This window comes from Neomonachus schauinslandi, chromosome X, assembly GCF_002201575.2.
Source record: "Neomonachus schauinslandi chromosome X, ASM220157v2, whole genome shotgun sequence".
Classification (NCBI taxonomy): Eukaryota; Metazoa; Chordata; class Mammalia; order Carnivora; family Phocidae; genus Neomonachus; species Neomonachus schauinslandi.
The window spans coordinates 115,736,263-115,752,248 of record NC_058419.1 but is presented as its reverse complement, the minus strand read 5'-3'; the positions used below and the strand labels follow the sequence as shown (position 1 = coordinate 115,752,248).

The 15,986-nt window shown below is 39.5% G+C and overlaps 1 long non-coding RNA gene across 3 annotated transcripts in view; it reads right to left on the bottom strand.

Annotated features, from left to right (window-relative positions):
* Positions 1-15,986, bottom strand: part of LOC110573792 — a 106,395-nt gene that overhangs the window by 71,495 nt on the left and 18,914 nt on the right. For all 3 annotated transcript variants that reach the window (XR_002479928.1, XR_002479927.1, XR_002479929.1), the window contains one exon: positions 8,976-9,097. This is a non-coding gene — a long non-coding RNA (uncharacterized LOC110573792). The remainder of the gene's footprint in view (positions 1-8,975; positions 9,098-15,986) is intronic.

The following is a 15,986-nucleotide window of genomic DNA, read 5'->3' as shown; positions in this document are numbered from 1 at the left end:
ACACACACACACACACACACACACACACACACACACACACAACACAGACAAGTAAAACTAGGAAAATTTAAACAAGCTGGGTGGACTGTATCAATATCAACATCCTGGTTGTGATATTGTACTACAGTTTTGCAAGATGTTATTATTGAGTGAAATCGAGTAAAATGTACCTAGAATATCTCTGTATTATTTCCTACACGTACATTTGAATCTATAATTATCTCAAAATAAAAAGTTAAAAAAGAGCTAACTCAGATCCGCATACTTGGAGAACATTAATGGTTTGTTTTGCACAATAGTTCCATAGATTATAACTTTTCTTTTTTGTGCTCAAGTCTATTGTGATTTTTGTCTTCTACCCTCAAATTAAGTATGAGGCTTCAAGGTAAAACAATCTATTCACCCTTACTGATAATTTCTCAGTGTCACTAGATATGAAAATCATAGTGATTCCCATGCACCTAACCATTTTCGTTTGCAAATGCCTCTGTCCCTCCTAACTACACATGCTTCCCTAGGCTAAGAAACATAGCCTGTTGCCATCAGTACAAATACAGCACTTGAAATAAGGGAATCCTTTAGCAAGATGCAACTCACCTCCAATATACCATGATTCACAGAACTAAGAGGAAGAATTTAAAACATAAGCTCATCAGAGATTATAAATGAGTGACATTTAAAGAAAACCAAAGTTTTCAAAATAGCTCTTTCATCCCAAGTTTTATTTATTCAACATTCTTAATTAATATGTTTCTAATTAGAACTCCATAGGTATTACCCATGTAAATGTTGAGTCTAACGTGTTTGTTCTTCTGTTAACTTGTCACTGCTAAGAATATGTCTTTATTCCTTCTGTAAAGGATGAACAGTGATTTGCCAAACCAGTTCCATGTTGCAGTGATTCTAGTAGCTTCGCTTCTAAATCAGAGCCACTATCGTACCTCTAGTACTAATGAGAATTCAGAGTGATGGATCAAAGACATAAAACCTGCTTTGTAAAATGAAGGATATGGCTATTTCTGAAACTATGGAAGGTAGAAATCCATAGGAGAGGGTGAGGTTAGGTCTTTCAACTCTCTTCTGTTTGATTTATTTGACAAATAGAAGACAATCATAGTCGACATCTCAGGACAAGACAGAACCAGATTGTCAGCATGATTTTAGAGAAATATCTGGAAAATCACATAGGACAATGATATTGTATGCCTATAAAAGGTGAAAGAGAACTTGTTTAGTTAATGAGCAGTACGGTAATTTAAGAAATTATCTGGCAAAATTTTTTGAGGATAAAATTAGAATACTTAACTCTCAATAATCCACTTGCTTGACTAAAAGTGATGTCTGTTTTCACTACTGGTTTTGATAACTGAATGAGTGTTTCTTATTGCCCAGGAAGATGTTGAAAAATCGTTTGATGGTAGGAATCCTTGTCCTGATTCTGTTTTTAATGAAAATGTCTCTATTTTACTGTTTAGTCAGAAGTTTGCCCTTGGTCCTTGAAAAATATGCTTGCTCAAGTTAAAGACACACTTCTTGTCACCACTTACTAATAATTTTATCATGAATTTCTGTTTAATTTTAGCACATAAACCTATTAAGATGTCATATGGCTTTTTCCTCTTTAATTACGTAAATTGTTTCCTGATGTTGAATTATCCTTTTATTTCTTACGTGTGGTATATTATTCTTTTAAAATCCATTTAATATTCAATTTGCTAATATTTGCAGTATATTCATAAATGAGATTGGCCAATAGTTTTCTTATCTGAATGGCATATCAGAGTTAGCTTAGTCTCTCAGAAACGAGTTGGGATTTTTATCTTTTCCTTAGCTTTGGAATAGTTTAAATAAAATACATATTATCTTTTCCTTAAAGATACTGTAGTGCTACTCCATAGAACTATATGGTCATAATGGCTTTTGTGGGGGAAGGGAGAATTTTGACAATTTAAAAAAATTTCTTTTATGGTCTACTCAGTCTTTTTAACTCTATTTGGGTCATATTTAATAATTTTTACTTTCTTTGAAAAATGTCCCAATCATGTATATTTTTAAAACAGTTGCCATATAACTGTAATTCTGTTGCATGATTTTGAATGCCTTCAGCAAAGCATAATTTTGAAAATACCTCACTATACCAGCTATTGTACCAAAAAAAAATCTGGATTTAGGGAGACTGATATCCTATCCGAGGTATGGGAAAAATTAGGTCTCAGTCTCTCAAGGATCCTCTACTTTCAATAAGGCTTGCTTTAAACATAGTCAGAATTATCAGTTGCCTGGATGACGTGTATCGAAGGGAACCAAAAGCCTCTATGTCCCCAATACTTTACTACTTCTTGATCACAATCACGAGGAATCCCACCAATCAATCACTTCTTTAGATTAAGACTTTGGAGGCCCCAGATAAAGTAAAAATATGCTCTATGGAAGGAGCGTCACATTCTCCCTTTTACCTTACCATAATTTTGTTCAGCCCTAACAGATCCCTGAACATCTTGGTTGGATGCGTACTGTTAGGTTTCAGATTCAAATATAAATGGGCCCAAGGGCTTGCCCTTGAAAAAATATATCAGTGCTTATTGTTTTATTCCAGTCTTTATATTCTAGATTTTACTCCATGCCAGGCAACCTACACCTAATTTCTGCCTCAAATTTGCTTGCCTGTTTGATTTCAGGTGTTTAATCCTGGATTGCGACCTTTGGTTAACTAAGGCATAATCCCTCAGAAGGAAAAACCAGAATCCCCGCACTAGATGCAGACTTGAGGGCATATGGATGTCCATTGACCACAGATGAGCAAATCAAAAGTTAATTAACAAATAATTAACAGCCAAATAACAGGGTCATCAACATGTATCGAACCAACAGCCTGGAAACTTAGGTATTCATTACCCTTGAAATTTGCATTGACTAAAATGCACCTTCATGGCTTCTTGGCACCCATCTACTTACTTATTTTAAACTGAGAGGATGGTTAGGACTACCTAATAGTAAACCTAATGAAACTAAGAAGTTAGTTTTCCTTAATTCTAAAAATGGAGCCTGGGGATACCACTACATAGGGTATAGAGCTGAGTTAGTAGTCTGAAATTCAACTCACCATGTTTAGCTCTCTCCATGCATTGTCTCCATCTGCTCTCAGATTGAGCATAATAAATATTGATCCCTTTACCTCACAGGGATTCTTTTTTTTCACAGTGTAAGGAGCTGCTTGTGGAAAGCTCCTTAGAGAAAGCTACTGCTAAGATACAGCACTTCAAAATGCATGAAAAAAGAAATCGATCACGGCCTTATCAAATAAGATTAGTATACAGTCACACGCACCACCTCTTAGCATCTTGAGGAAAATCACACTCTTGTTTTGTTTTGTTTTGTTTAAATCGAGGAAGCGTTAAAGACTTGATTCCCGTTTCCCCACGAGTCCCAAGAAGATAGCTGCAGGGAAATGAGAGAGTGGAAGTGCCAGGATAGAAGAAAGCCAGGGGCTGATTACATCTCTGCTGTGCATGCTAATGCCTCACCCAGGACGGTTCTACACGCGGAAATGAGACGGTTGCATTTATTCCATCCACCTCCACGGCTCCCCTCCCCGCCGAGCTCTGATGGATACAGAGCTGTGCTGCCCAGCTGCAGTTGTCAGTTCCTACAGCGAAAGAAGGCTGCCTGTTAGCTTACTTTGTAACAAAGTACAATTGACTAAAATAGTCACGTGGGCTATATTCTGATGTTCCCTTTCAAATAGCTCAGAAGCTTTCCAGGTTTGTTTCTAGTTCACAACATTAAAAGCTCACACACCAACTATATTGGCTTTGGTGTTTGTGTCAGAACAAAAAAAGAATGCTCAAGCTCAGAAGGAGCAGGCAAATAAATAGAATTCTTCCCAGCTTCTGCCTCACCAATTAAATCCTTCCTTTGTAACATACCTCAGTCCAGTGTTTTTTTTTTTAACTTTAAAGAGCGCACAACCCGGGGTGCCTGGATGGCTCAGTCGGTTCAATGCGCACAATCCCGGAGCCTCCCGCTCGGGTCAAGATCTCAGGGCGCTGGGATGGAGCCCTGCCTCGGGCTCCCTGCTCAGCGGGGATGGATGGGGGGGGGGTCTGCTTCTCCCTCTCCCCTCCCCCACCCCTGCTCTCGCACAGGCATGTGCATGTTCTCTCTCTCTCAAATAAATAAAATCTAAAAAAAATAACAATGAAGTGCGCACAATCCCATGAGGATAATGTTACAATGCAGAGTATGACTCAGGAGATCTGGGCGGGGCCTAAGATTCTGCATTTTTTAAAAGATTTTATTTATTTATTTGACAGAGAGATAGAGAGCACAGATAGGCAGAGCAGCAGGCAGAGGGAGAGCGAGAAGCAGGCTCTCCGGGGAGCAGGAAGCCCCATGCGGGGCTCGATCCCAGGACCCCGGGACCATGACCTGAGCCGAAGGCAGACACTTAACGACTGAGCCACCCAGGCGCCCCTGCATTTTTAAACAACTCCCAAAGTGATGGCCAAGCTGCTAGTCCACAGACCACAGTATGAGGAGTAGAGCCATATTGTCACACAGAGGTGCTATTTTTTAAATGTTTTAGAATATAAAAAAAAAAAGAAGGAGAAATAAAGGACAAAGAGAAAGTAACCAGGCGATGAAGGAACTAAGAGAAGGCCTGGATTTTCAGACAGTAAGTGAACAACTACTAAGGTACCACTAGGCAAGAACCTTCGAATTAGACGTGTGGTGATGAGAGGGGCGTGTGTGTTGAGGCACTGAAGATGTGCCTAATAAAAACAATAGGACTCGTGGATATAAGCAGTCACTGTTCTGAACAGGTATTCCATTTCAGTTCCCAGATGGATAGAGATTTTCACTCCCTCATGATACCTCAGGTAATGAGAAAAAACTCCTGAAGTGTGACATAAATGGCCATCAAGAGGCATTAGTGTTTAAAGACCAAAATTTTAAAAAAAAAAAAAAAAAACCCAAAACAAAACCCCTTTACTTCAGGGTTATTGTAGGGGAAAGGAGCATTTCAAATTAGCAGGTATGGGAATAGCAAACGGTGAGGCAGAATTTTCCTTCTTAAGTGGGTCAGTTGATGAACTATTCAAGTCTGTTTATCATCATCCAAATGTTCTAAGGCATGAGGGTGTAACACAGTGTTAGGCGGACTTTAATCTTGGAAGAAAATGTCAGAAGGAATCTTCCCTGCTCTGCTTCCTTGAGGTGAGGAGAGGACTGGTGGATGGACTCTGGGAGAAGAAATGAGAACCTCTTCATCCTTTAGTAAAGGTATGGAACACTTGGGTATAATAAAAATGAGCTCTAGGCAGGGAGTCAGAGTATCTGAATTCCAGCGCCGATGCCGCTATGAACTAGCTGTTGGACCTTGGGCAACAGCTCTCTGAATAAGTTTCCTTCTTGAGAGGATTAATCTAGAATAGCATTTTCCAAAGTGTCACAAAATGTTAATTGGAGTTATCTGGAAAACTGCTGTCCATGGTCGAATGAGGTAGGCAGACATTGGGTTATATACACCTAAATATCTTTCATTAGAGGCAAGCCTCTTGAGTTCTTTATATGGAGCCTCTGAATATGGAGAGCAGTATTTCCCAAACTTACTTCATTGTGGAACACTTTTTGCAAGGACCGTCTCAAAAGATTAATGCTCCACGGAACTTACTCTGGGAAATGTAGATGCTTTTTAAGCCTATTTACTTTTAGCGCAATATCATCCACATACCAAAGTTAAATCAGGAATATCCAGAAATCTACCTATATAAAAAACTTAAACTAAAAAAAAATGAAGTTAATACTATTTTCAATTTGTTGCTGTTTTAACTTGATAAAATCTGTTTTTCAAAATAACCTCTTGATCTAATTTCAAAGTCGATGCACTTGTATTGTAGAATTTGATTTGAAAAATAAAAAAGAGCACAAAATTTACAATTATTAAGAGAGTCACAACTGTTAATATTTTCATGGAGATCCTTCTAGAATTCAAATTATTTCTTAAATTAACTATTATTTTTTAAAAAGATTTATTTATTTATTTATTTTAGAGAGAGAGAGCATGCGTGTGTGGGGAGATGCAGAGGGAGAGGAAGAGAGAATACCAAGCGGACTCTCCTCTGAACTCGGAGCCCTATGTGGGGCTCGATCCCAAGACCCTGAGATCATGACCTCAGCCAAAATCAAGAGCCAGATATTTAACCAAATGAGCCACCCAGGTGCCCCAAATTAACTATTATTTTTATCATTAAGTCAAATTTTTAATTTCCCATTTAGCAGGTCTCCTGTTCTAGTTTGCATATGGCCCAATTTTTTATAAGGACCTTCAAATATAAAATTCTTCTGATACCAGATGGAATATTGAAGCTTAAAAATATTCTAAAATGAAAGACAGTAATAAACTACAAAGAAGAAAATTAGCTTCATCTTTATAGTCAGATATATTATTCTTATTAAATTATTCTAAGGCTGAATTCTTCTTATATCTGAGTATTCCCCAACAGTGGCATCTAATTTATTTGTATATTTATACCCTATCCTATTACAAACATAATTTATGATGACTGTCTAAGTGTCTTTAAATTGACTCCAAGAATTAAAATTCACTGGCTTGAAGACATTGAGAACCCATAGCACCTTAAATATCTCTGAGGGTAAGAGATGATCACCTTCATTTTATAGATTCATCAGAATAGCAGGATTAATCATAATACCTGAATAATTGTTTTCACATTGGGTGCTTTTACTGAAAAGGCTAGAATGAATTCTAGGTTTTGTTTCTAACCCTGCCTAGAAAAAATGAGGGATACACAAAATGACCTCTGGGTGGCCTTCCAACTTGTTATGAATCCTTGCATTAGAAAAACAAGTTTTTCAAGAAAGAGATAATGGTGATTTTTCCCCCCTTAAAATGTGTTTTTCGCCCTTAAAATTGTGCAGTCAGTATTTTCGGAGAAACCTCACTTACAAAGTCACATTAATGATATTTAAGGGACAAATCACAGGTTTTTTGCCTGGAGAGGAGTTTTATTGACTTTCTATGGTTAAGGGATAACGAGAAGATTGTATAATGCCAGTCTTCCTCTGCCAGCAGCGGGTACTTTGATTGTAAATATCAAAATCTATTTTCCCTTAGTACTCTTAAAAAAATAACAGTGAATCTAAGAATTAGAGATAGTAATAGTTCAGATGGTTTGCCATGTGCTGAGAACCCCAGATGGCTTAAGGATGAATGATCAGGCTCTCATTGTAAGAACTTTTATTTTTAATAATTGATGGCGAGTATGTATTGCCGCCACTGTTTCCCACTTAATTACTTTTCTTTTTGATCAAGCACATTAATGAAAAGAGACCTAATAAATCATGTGCAAAAACAGTAAAGCACTTAATTAACATGTGTTTCCCTGATTGATGGTGATAGAAAACCACAGTAGCGCTGAGTAGGCTCACAAGGACACCTTCAACCGACATGGTATCTTGAACAAACATACGGCTGAGAGCATAATACATGAACTCTATTCTCATTTAAGAACTAGCCATGACAACCACAGATCACAGTGTTATTACAATCTTCCTTCTTCTCTCTGACTGAGAGGCTCTATGCTCCTGGCTCGGGGGATGTAAACAATACATGGTAAACATAAACCGACAAATGCCGGGGTAGATTATTTCTAATACCAAGAGCCAACATTTACCGAATACTTAATGTGTGCCAGGTTCTCTGCTATGTGTTTTAAAAGACTGACTTACTAGGGTGCCTGGGTGGCTCAGTCATTAAGCGTCTGCCTTCGGCTCAGGTCATGATCCCATGGGCCTGGGATCGAGTCCCACATCGGGCTCCCTGCTCCGCGGGGAGCCTGCTTCTCCCTCTCCCTCTCCCCCTGCTTGTGTTCCCTCTCTTGCTGTGTCTCTCTCTGTCAAATAAATAAATAAAATCTTAAAAAAAAAGAAAAAAGACTGACTTACTTAACTCTTCAACAATGCACTTAGCTAGTGATCATTACTGTCTTCATTTTATAAGGAGAAAACCTGATACGTGTAGATGGTAAGCCATGGTCGAAGTTGCTCAGCTAATAAGTAAGGTAATCTGGTCAGCCTTACTCCATAGCCCCGTTTGATTGGCTGGAAGATGTTTTTCCCATGTGTTTCCAGCGAATTTGAAATTCTGTGGGAGAATCACAAACTACTATAGATATCCCCGGAATGGGATCACCTGAGAACAAACAAGAGTTGAGATAACTGGGTTTTATACACACACAATGAAAAAGTAGATCATATTGCATGGTTAAAACACAGCTACATCTTAATTTTGATTGTGTGAGAAAGGTAGATCAGGGGTAGAAGCGAGGGTTCTTTTTTCTTCTTTATCCTGTATTCCATTTTTTTGTGTAATGTGGTTTTGCTGCATTTAAAATGAGACCCAGTGGAAGCCAATAAATAAATCCCTCTTCTCTCTACCTCCCTCAAGAATGGACAGGTCCTACGTCACCTTAATCTGATGTTTCTCCAGAATGGATGAACAAATCAGCTTCCCTGTTTAAAGAGGTCACCTATGTTCCCGAATCACCTTTCAGCTCTGCAATCAAGTTTGCTGATGGCTGAACAACACTTCCCACCCCCTACCGAGGATCCCTGGCTGGCCAGTCTGTTGCTGAAAGATATTTATGAAGACCTTCATCATCCCCTGCTTCCAGATCCTTTCCCAGAATACCAGGGATGGCAGGATAAAGAAACCATTGCTAATCCTTCATAGCATCTCTTTTATGGATGGCTGCTAGGTGCATTTGGTTAAATGAGACAAGCCGGCATTGTTCTGAACTCACAGAGATTCCCATGAAGGAAGGGACTGATTCATTCTCTGTGCCATCACACCTCAAATTTGAGGACCTTTAGACCAGGTGCATTGTTTGTTTGTTAGGGGATATGAAGGGAAGGCTAATATACTGAGTATCTCAGTTCTGCTAAGTACTCACATACAAGAAGGCAGAGAGTAGAGCTCCAGCAGCTGAAGTGAACCAGGGGATCACAAACGATGCTCAGGACCCAGAACAATTCCTTTGGACCGTGGAGAGAGGCAAAGAGCATCAGGTGTGTCCTAGAGTCAGAAAAAAAAAAGTTCTAATAGATGAAAGGACCACAGGAAAACTTTCAAAAATGCTGTAGGGAAACTGGTACGGAGATTGGTGGAGAGAATTACTCCTCCCTGCCTGACCCTTTTCTTGCCAAGAGATTCCAAATTAACAACTGGAAGATTTTTTTCCTTCCCCATGGGAACATACACATTTAATTTCATTATAAAATCAAGGGAAAGGAAAGATCCACCTTACATATGGAGTGCAAAGTACTTCTGTGTAAAGGACAATCAGGGTCTGGTTTAAAAAGAAAAACAATTGAACAAGAGCTCCTCATGAGTTGTTGTTCAATACATATAAAGCTTCAGTTGTGCAAGATGAATAAGTGCTAGAGATCTCTTGTACAACATGGTGCCTAGAGTCAACATGGTATTGTGCACTTAAAAATTTCTGAAGACGGTAGATCTCATGTTAAGGGTTCTTACCACCCCCACACAAAAGACAAGGAAACTTTCAGAGGTGATGGATATGTCCATTAGCTTGACTGTGGTGATAGGATCACAGCTATATGCACATGTCGGAACTTACCGAATTGTATACAGTAAACATGCATATTTGTTTTGTATATCAATTATACCTCAATAAAGCTCTCAAGGAAAGAAAAAAGGAAAAAGAAAATCAAGTCATCCTCTAATGAATTGAGATGTTTACAAATTAAGTTTCCATCACTGCAGCAGTTCTTAGTTTTTTGGGGAAGGTAGCGAGGGTAAAGATACCTTTAGGAATCTGATGAAGCTGGTGAACCCTCTCCACAGATAAAAGCACATACATTCATACACATGAACTGTTGCACGTAATCCCAGTGGTTCGGCATCCCAGCTCTGGCCTATCCATGGGGCTCATTAAAGAACACCAGCGTTGTTAATTGCTCTCAGTGTTGTTCCAGGTTTCCCCCCTTCCCCAATAGGTACTGCCCTTGTATCATGAGCATCTCTGTGTCTTGTCATCATCAATGCACCCAATTCATCTTTCATTCAACAGCTGTCCACTCCCTCTTCAGAATGAGAAACCAGCCTGCTTGGACTTCATTTCTGCACACAGGGGACTATGAAGGCATATGATTTTCCTTTTTCTGTGATCGATATAGGTATTGGTTGATATCATGAAAGGAAACTGTTTCAGAATCTAAAAGGAAAGGGAAAACTTTTCGAATTGAAGAAAATATGGAAGAGAGATTCCAATTTCTTCCCTTTACGTTTGATGGCATGATAAGAAGTAGACAGTGGGGGGAATTTGTTACTGGAGCTTGACTGGCTGTTTCCCACTGCTCTGTTATGTAGGAACACATTTTAAGAATGGTTTTGCACAAGATCCAGATTGGTAACGAAATATAGAAATAATTGTATCTTCTCAATATGTATGCCTTTCTTACATAACATAATCAAAAAAATATTAAAAAATGGCCCAAAGCAATCCTTCGGCTAAGAGGCCATGTGTGGACAATGACTACCATAATTACGACAGTCAATCAGGAATTGTTGTGAGCTGTACAATCCACTATGTGTTGACTGAGTATGATCTTATCATTAAACCATCCAATTTCCCAACTCACTAGGCTCTTCTCAAGTCATTGCAGTCTCTCATGTATGGCCAATCAAATCCAGCCACTCTACAAGGCTGAGATTTACTGGTGGTTGCCCTGCAGCCTCTATAGCTTAACCTGGCCTGAGTTACTTTACACCTCAGGCTGCCGTAATGGTGCAGCTTGTGCCCTCCACAGATTTCTGGGCTTGGGGGACTTGAGTAAGGACTGAACTCCAATCGGAGCTTACTAAGTGCCTCATTAGCCTTCATTACATACCCACAGACCTCAAACCTTAGTGGCTTAAAACAATAACCATTTTTTTTTTTTTCTGCTCATGGTTATTATAGGTTGGGTCTTTGGATTGGGCTCAGTTGGATGGTTCTTCTAAGTTTGACTGAGCTTGGCTAGCTAGCTTTTTCATCTATAGTCAGCTGCTAGGTGGGCTGGAGCTGGCTGGTTTAGGATGGCCTCAGCTGGGATGGCTGGGATGACCGACACCCCTCCCCAACAGACTCCCATCATCCATCTGGCTACCCTGGGCTTGTTTGCATGGTAAGAAAGGTTACTGAGAGCAGCAGGAGGACAAATCCCAAAGTATAAGCCTTTTTCGAGGCTCTGCTTGCATCATGTTTACTGATATCCCATTGGCCAAATTAAGTCTTAACGACAGTGCAGAAGTAGTGTGGGAGTGCGATACCAAAGACTATGGATAAGAGAGAATCATTTATGGCCCTCATTATAATCTACACCACAGAGCTATGGCACTGGCCTGAGCCTACATTAGTGTGGAGGAAGGGGCAACTTTTTCTAGATGTGTCTTTAGGTGTGTCTTTTCCTAATTCATTTGCTCAGAGTGGGTGCCTCTTTTTACAACTCACAAAGGTACCATATGGGGTAGCTGAGGCTCTAGATTGGCCCAATATATGTTTTATCTTATTAACTAGATGTACATGGCAAATAATATCCCCAGGGATATTTTACCCTTTTTCTTTTTTGTAGACTCTCCAAACCAGGCAGGCCCAACAATAAAGACCATCTCTTAAAATTTTTTTTTAGGTCTTTAAGGGAAGAATTCATGTCCAATTCAAATTTGTAAACTCCATAGTCTTTAGCTTAGCATTAATTTGGGCTCAAAAATATTTAATCTGAATTTTCACATTTTTATCATTCATATCAGTTACAATCTGGACCCTAGATACATGGTATTCAAAGTGGATCTGCAGACGACCTGAATCAGAATCACCTGGAGTCCTTGTTAAAATGCAGATTCCTGCGGAGGAGCAAGATGGCAGAGGAGTAGGAGACCTCAATTTCGTCTGGTCCCAGGAATTCAGCCAGATAGGGATCAAACCATTCTGAACACCTACGAACTCAATAGGAGATCGAAGAAAAGAATAGCAACAACTCTCTAAACAGAAAAGCGACCACTTTCTGGAAGGTAGGATGTGCGGAGAAGTGAATCTGAGGCAGTATTCGGGAAGATAGGCGGTGGGGGAGGGAACCTTCGCTAGGACAGTGTGGTCTCAGGACCCTCGGGGTCACAGAAAGACCGGGGGTACCTGAGTGTGGCAGAGCTCCCAGGGATCAGAGTGGGGAAGCTGGCTGCAGAGACGGAGCCGAGGTGCGGGCTCTCAGCTCGGGGTTGCCATAAACCGTGATCTGTGACACACTCAGGCCACTGCTCCTCCAGCAGGGACCCAAAAAGCGGCAGATCCGGGGAGACTCCCCTTCCTCCCCCGGGAGGAGTGGCACAGGAGTGCACCACAGGGATCTGCTGGGTTTGGAGACTCCACACGGGGTCAGGTGCCAGAGATAGAAACGCTTGGTCACAGGCAGGGTGAGCACGGAGTGCGGCCAGAGACCGGGGAGATGGGAGTGACTGACTGCTTTTCTCTGGGGGCTCACTGAGGAGCAGGGCCCGAGTTCTCAGCTCCTCCGGGGCGGAGATTGGGAGGCCGCCATTTTCACTCTCGTCCTCCAAAGCTGTAAGGGAGGCTTGCAGGGAACAAAAGCTCCCGAGAGCAAACCTGAGCAGATGACTTAGCCCAGACTGGCAAGGGCGGGGCAATTCCGCCTCCAGCAAAGACAAATGGGAAACATGGCAACAGGCTCCTCCCCCAGGAGATCAGCGAGAACAGCCAGCCAAGACCAAGTTTACCGATCAATGAGAACGGCAGAACTCCAGCGCTAGGGGAATACTGCACATAGAATTCATGGCTTTTTTTTACCATGATTCTTTAGTCTTTCAAAGTTAATTTTTTTTTAATTTTCCTTTTTTCTTTTTCTTTTTTTTTTAATTTTTCTTTTTCCCTTTTTCAACCAACATCTTATCAATTCCTTTTTTAAAAATCTTTTTTTATTTTTCATTTTTAGAGTCATATTCTATCCCTTCATAGTAGTTAACCTTATTTTTGGTATATATATATAAGTTGTTCTCTCTTTAAAATTTTGGGATACAGTTTCTTCTAACAGACCAAAATATACCCTAAATCTCTAGTGTATGGCTTTGTCCTAGTCTCCTGCTTGATCACATTCTCTCCCTTTTTTTTTTTAATTTCTCTTCTTTCTTTTTTCAACCAACTTCTTATCAATTCCTTTTATAAAGTCTTTTATAATTTTCATCTTTACAGTCATATTCCATCCTTTCATCATATTTACCCTTATTTTTGTACATATATAAGCTTTTCTTTCTTTAAAATTTTGGGAGGCAGTTTCTTCTAACAGACCAAAATATGCGCCAAATCTAGTGTGTGGCACTGATCTATTCACCAGCCTAATCATATTTGAGCATATTCTTTTCAATCTTTTTCTTTTTCTTTTTTTTTTCTTTTTTCTTTCTTTCCCTTTCTTTTCCCCCGGTTTCAGGTCTCTTCTGATTTGTTTAGTGTATATTTCTCTGGGGTCATTGTTACCATGTTAGCATTTTGTTCTCTCATTCATCTATTTGCCTCTGGACAAAATGACAAGATGGAAAAAATCACTGAAAAAAAAGAACAAGAGGCAGTATGGACTGCCAGGGACCTAAGCAATACAATTAGTAAGATGTTGGAACTAGAGTTCAGAATGACAATTTTAAAGATACTAGCTGGGCTTGAAAAAAGCATGGAAGTTATTACAGAAACCCTTTCTGGAGAAATAAAAGAACTAAAATCTCACCAAGTCGAAATCAAAAAGGCTATTCATGAGGTACAATAAAAAATGGAGGCTCTAACTGCTAGGATAAATGAGGCAGAAGAGAGAATTAGTGATATAGAAGACCAAATGATGGAAAATAAAGAAGCTGAGAAAAAGAGAGATAAACAACTACTGGATCACGAGGGCAGAATTCAAGAGAGAAGTGATACCACAAGATGAAACAGTATTAGAATAATTGGGATCCCAGAAGAAGAAGAAAGAGAGAGAGGGGCAGAAGGTATATTGGAGCAAATTATAGCAGAGAACTTCCCTAATTTGGGGAAGGAAAGAGGCATCAAAATCCAGAAGGCACAAAGAACCCCCCTCAAAATCAATAAAAATAGGTCAACACCCCAACATCTAATAGTAAAACTTATGAGTCTCAGGGACAAAGAGAAAATCCTGAAAGCAGCTTGGGAGAAGAGATCTGTAACCTACAATGGTAGAAACATTAGATTGGCAACAGACCTATCCACAGAGACCTGGCAGGCCAGAAAGGACTGGCAGGATATATTCAGAGCACTAAATGAGAAAAATATGCAGCCAAGAATACTATATCCAGCTAGGCTGTCATTGAAAATAGAAGGAGAGATAAAAAGTTTCCAGGACAAACAAAAACTAAAGGAATTTGCAAACACAAAACCAGCCCTACAAGAAATCTTGAAAGGGGTCCTCTAAGCAAAGAGATAGCCTAAAAGCAACATAGACAAGAAAGGAACACAGACAATATACAGTAACAATCACCTTACAGGCAATACAATGGCACTAAATTCCTATCTTTCAATAGTTACCCTGAACGTAAATGGGCTAAATGCCCCAATCAAAAGACACAGGCTATCAGATTGGATTAAAAAACAAGACCCATTGATATGCTGTCTGCAAGAGACTCATTTTAGACCCAAGGACGCCTCCAGATTGAAAGTGAGGGGGTGGAAAACCATTTACCATGCTAATGGGCACCAAAAGAAAGCTGGGGTGGCAATCCTTATATCAGACAAATTAGATTTTAAACCAAAGACTATAATAAGAGATGAGGAAGGACACTATATCCTACTTAAAGGGTCTATCCAACAAGAAGATCTAACAATTGTAAATATCTATGCCCCTAACATGGGAGCAGCCAATTATATAATCCAATTAATAACAAAAGCAAAGAAACACATCAACAACAATACAATAATAGTAGGGGACTTTAACACCCCCCTCACTGAAATGGACAGATCATCTAAGCAAAAGATCAACAAGGAAATAAAGACTTTAAATGACACACTGGACCAATGGACTTCACAGATATGTTCAGAACATTCCATCCCAAAGCAACAGAATACACATTCTTCTCTAGTGCCCATGGAACATTCTCCAGAATAGATCACATCCTAGGTCACAAATCAGGTCTCAACCAGTACCAAAAGATTGGCATCATTCCCTGCATATTTTCGGACCACAATGCTTTGAAACTAGAACTCAATCACAAGAGGAAAGTCGGAAAGAACTCAAATACATGGAGGCTAAAGAGCATCCTACTGAAGAATGAATGGGTCAACCAGGAAATTAAAGAAGAATTAAAAAAAATTCATGGAAACAAATGAAAAAGAAAATACAACTGTTCAAAATCTTTGGGATGAAGCAAAGGCAGTCCTAAGAGGAAAGTATATAGCAATACAGGCCTTTCTCAAGAAACAAGAAAGGTCTCAAATACACAACCTAACCCCACACCTAAAGGAGCTGGAGAAAGAACAGCAAATAAAGCCTAAACCCAGCAGGAGAAGAGAAATAATAAAGATCAGAGCAGAACTCAATGAAATAGAAACCAAAAGAACAGTAGAACAGATCAATGAAACTAGGAGCTGGTTCTACCAAGATTGATAAACCTCTGGCCAGACTTATCAAAAAGAAAAGAGAAATGACCCAAATCAATAAAATCGTGAATGAAAGAGGAGACATCCCAACCAACACCAAAGAAATACAAACAATTATAAGAACATATTATGAGCAACTATATGCCAGCAAACTAGATAATCTGGAAGAAGTGGATGCATTCCTAGAGATGTAGAAACTACCAAAACTGAACCAGGAAGAAATAGAAAACCTGAACAGACCTATAACCACTAAGGAAATTGAAGCAGTCATCAAAAATCTCCCAACAAACAAGA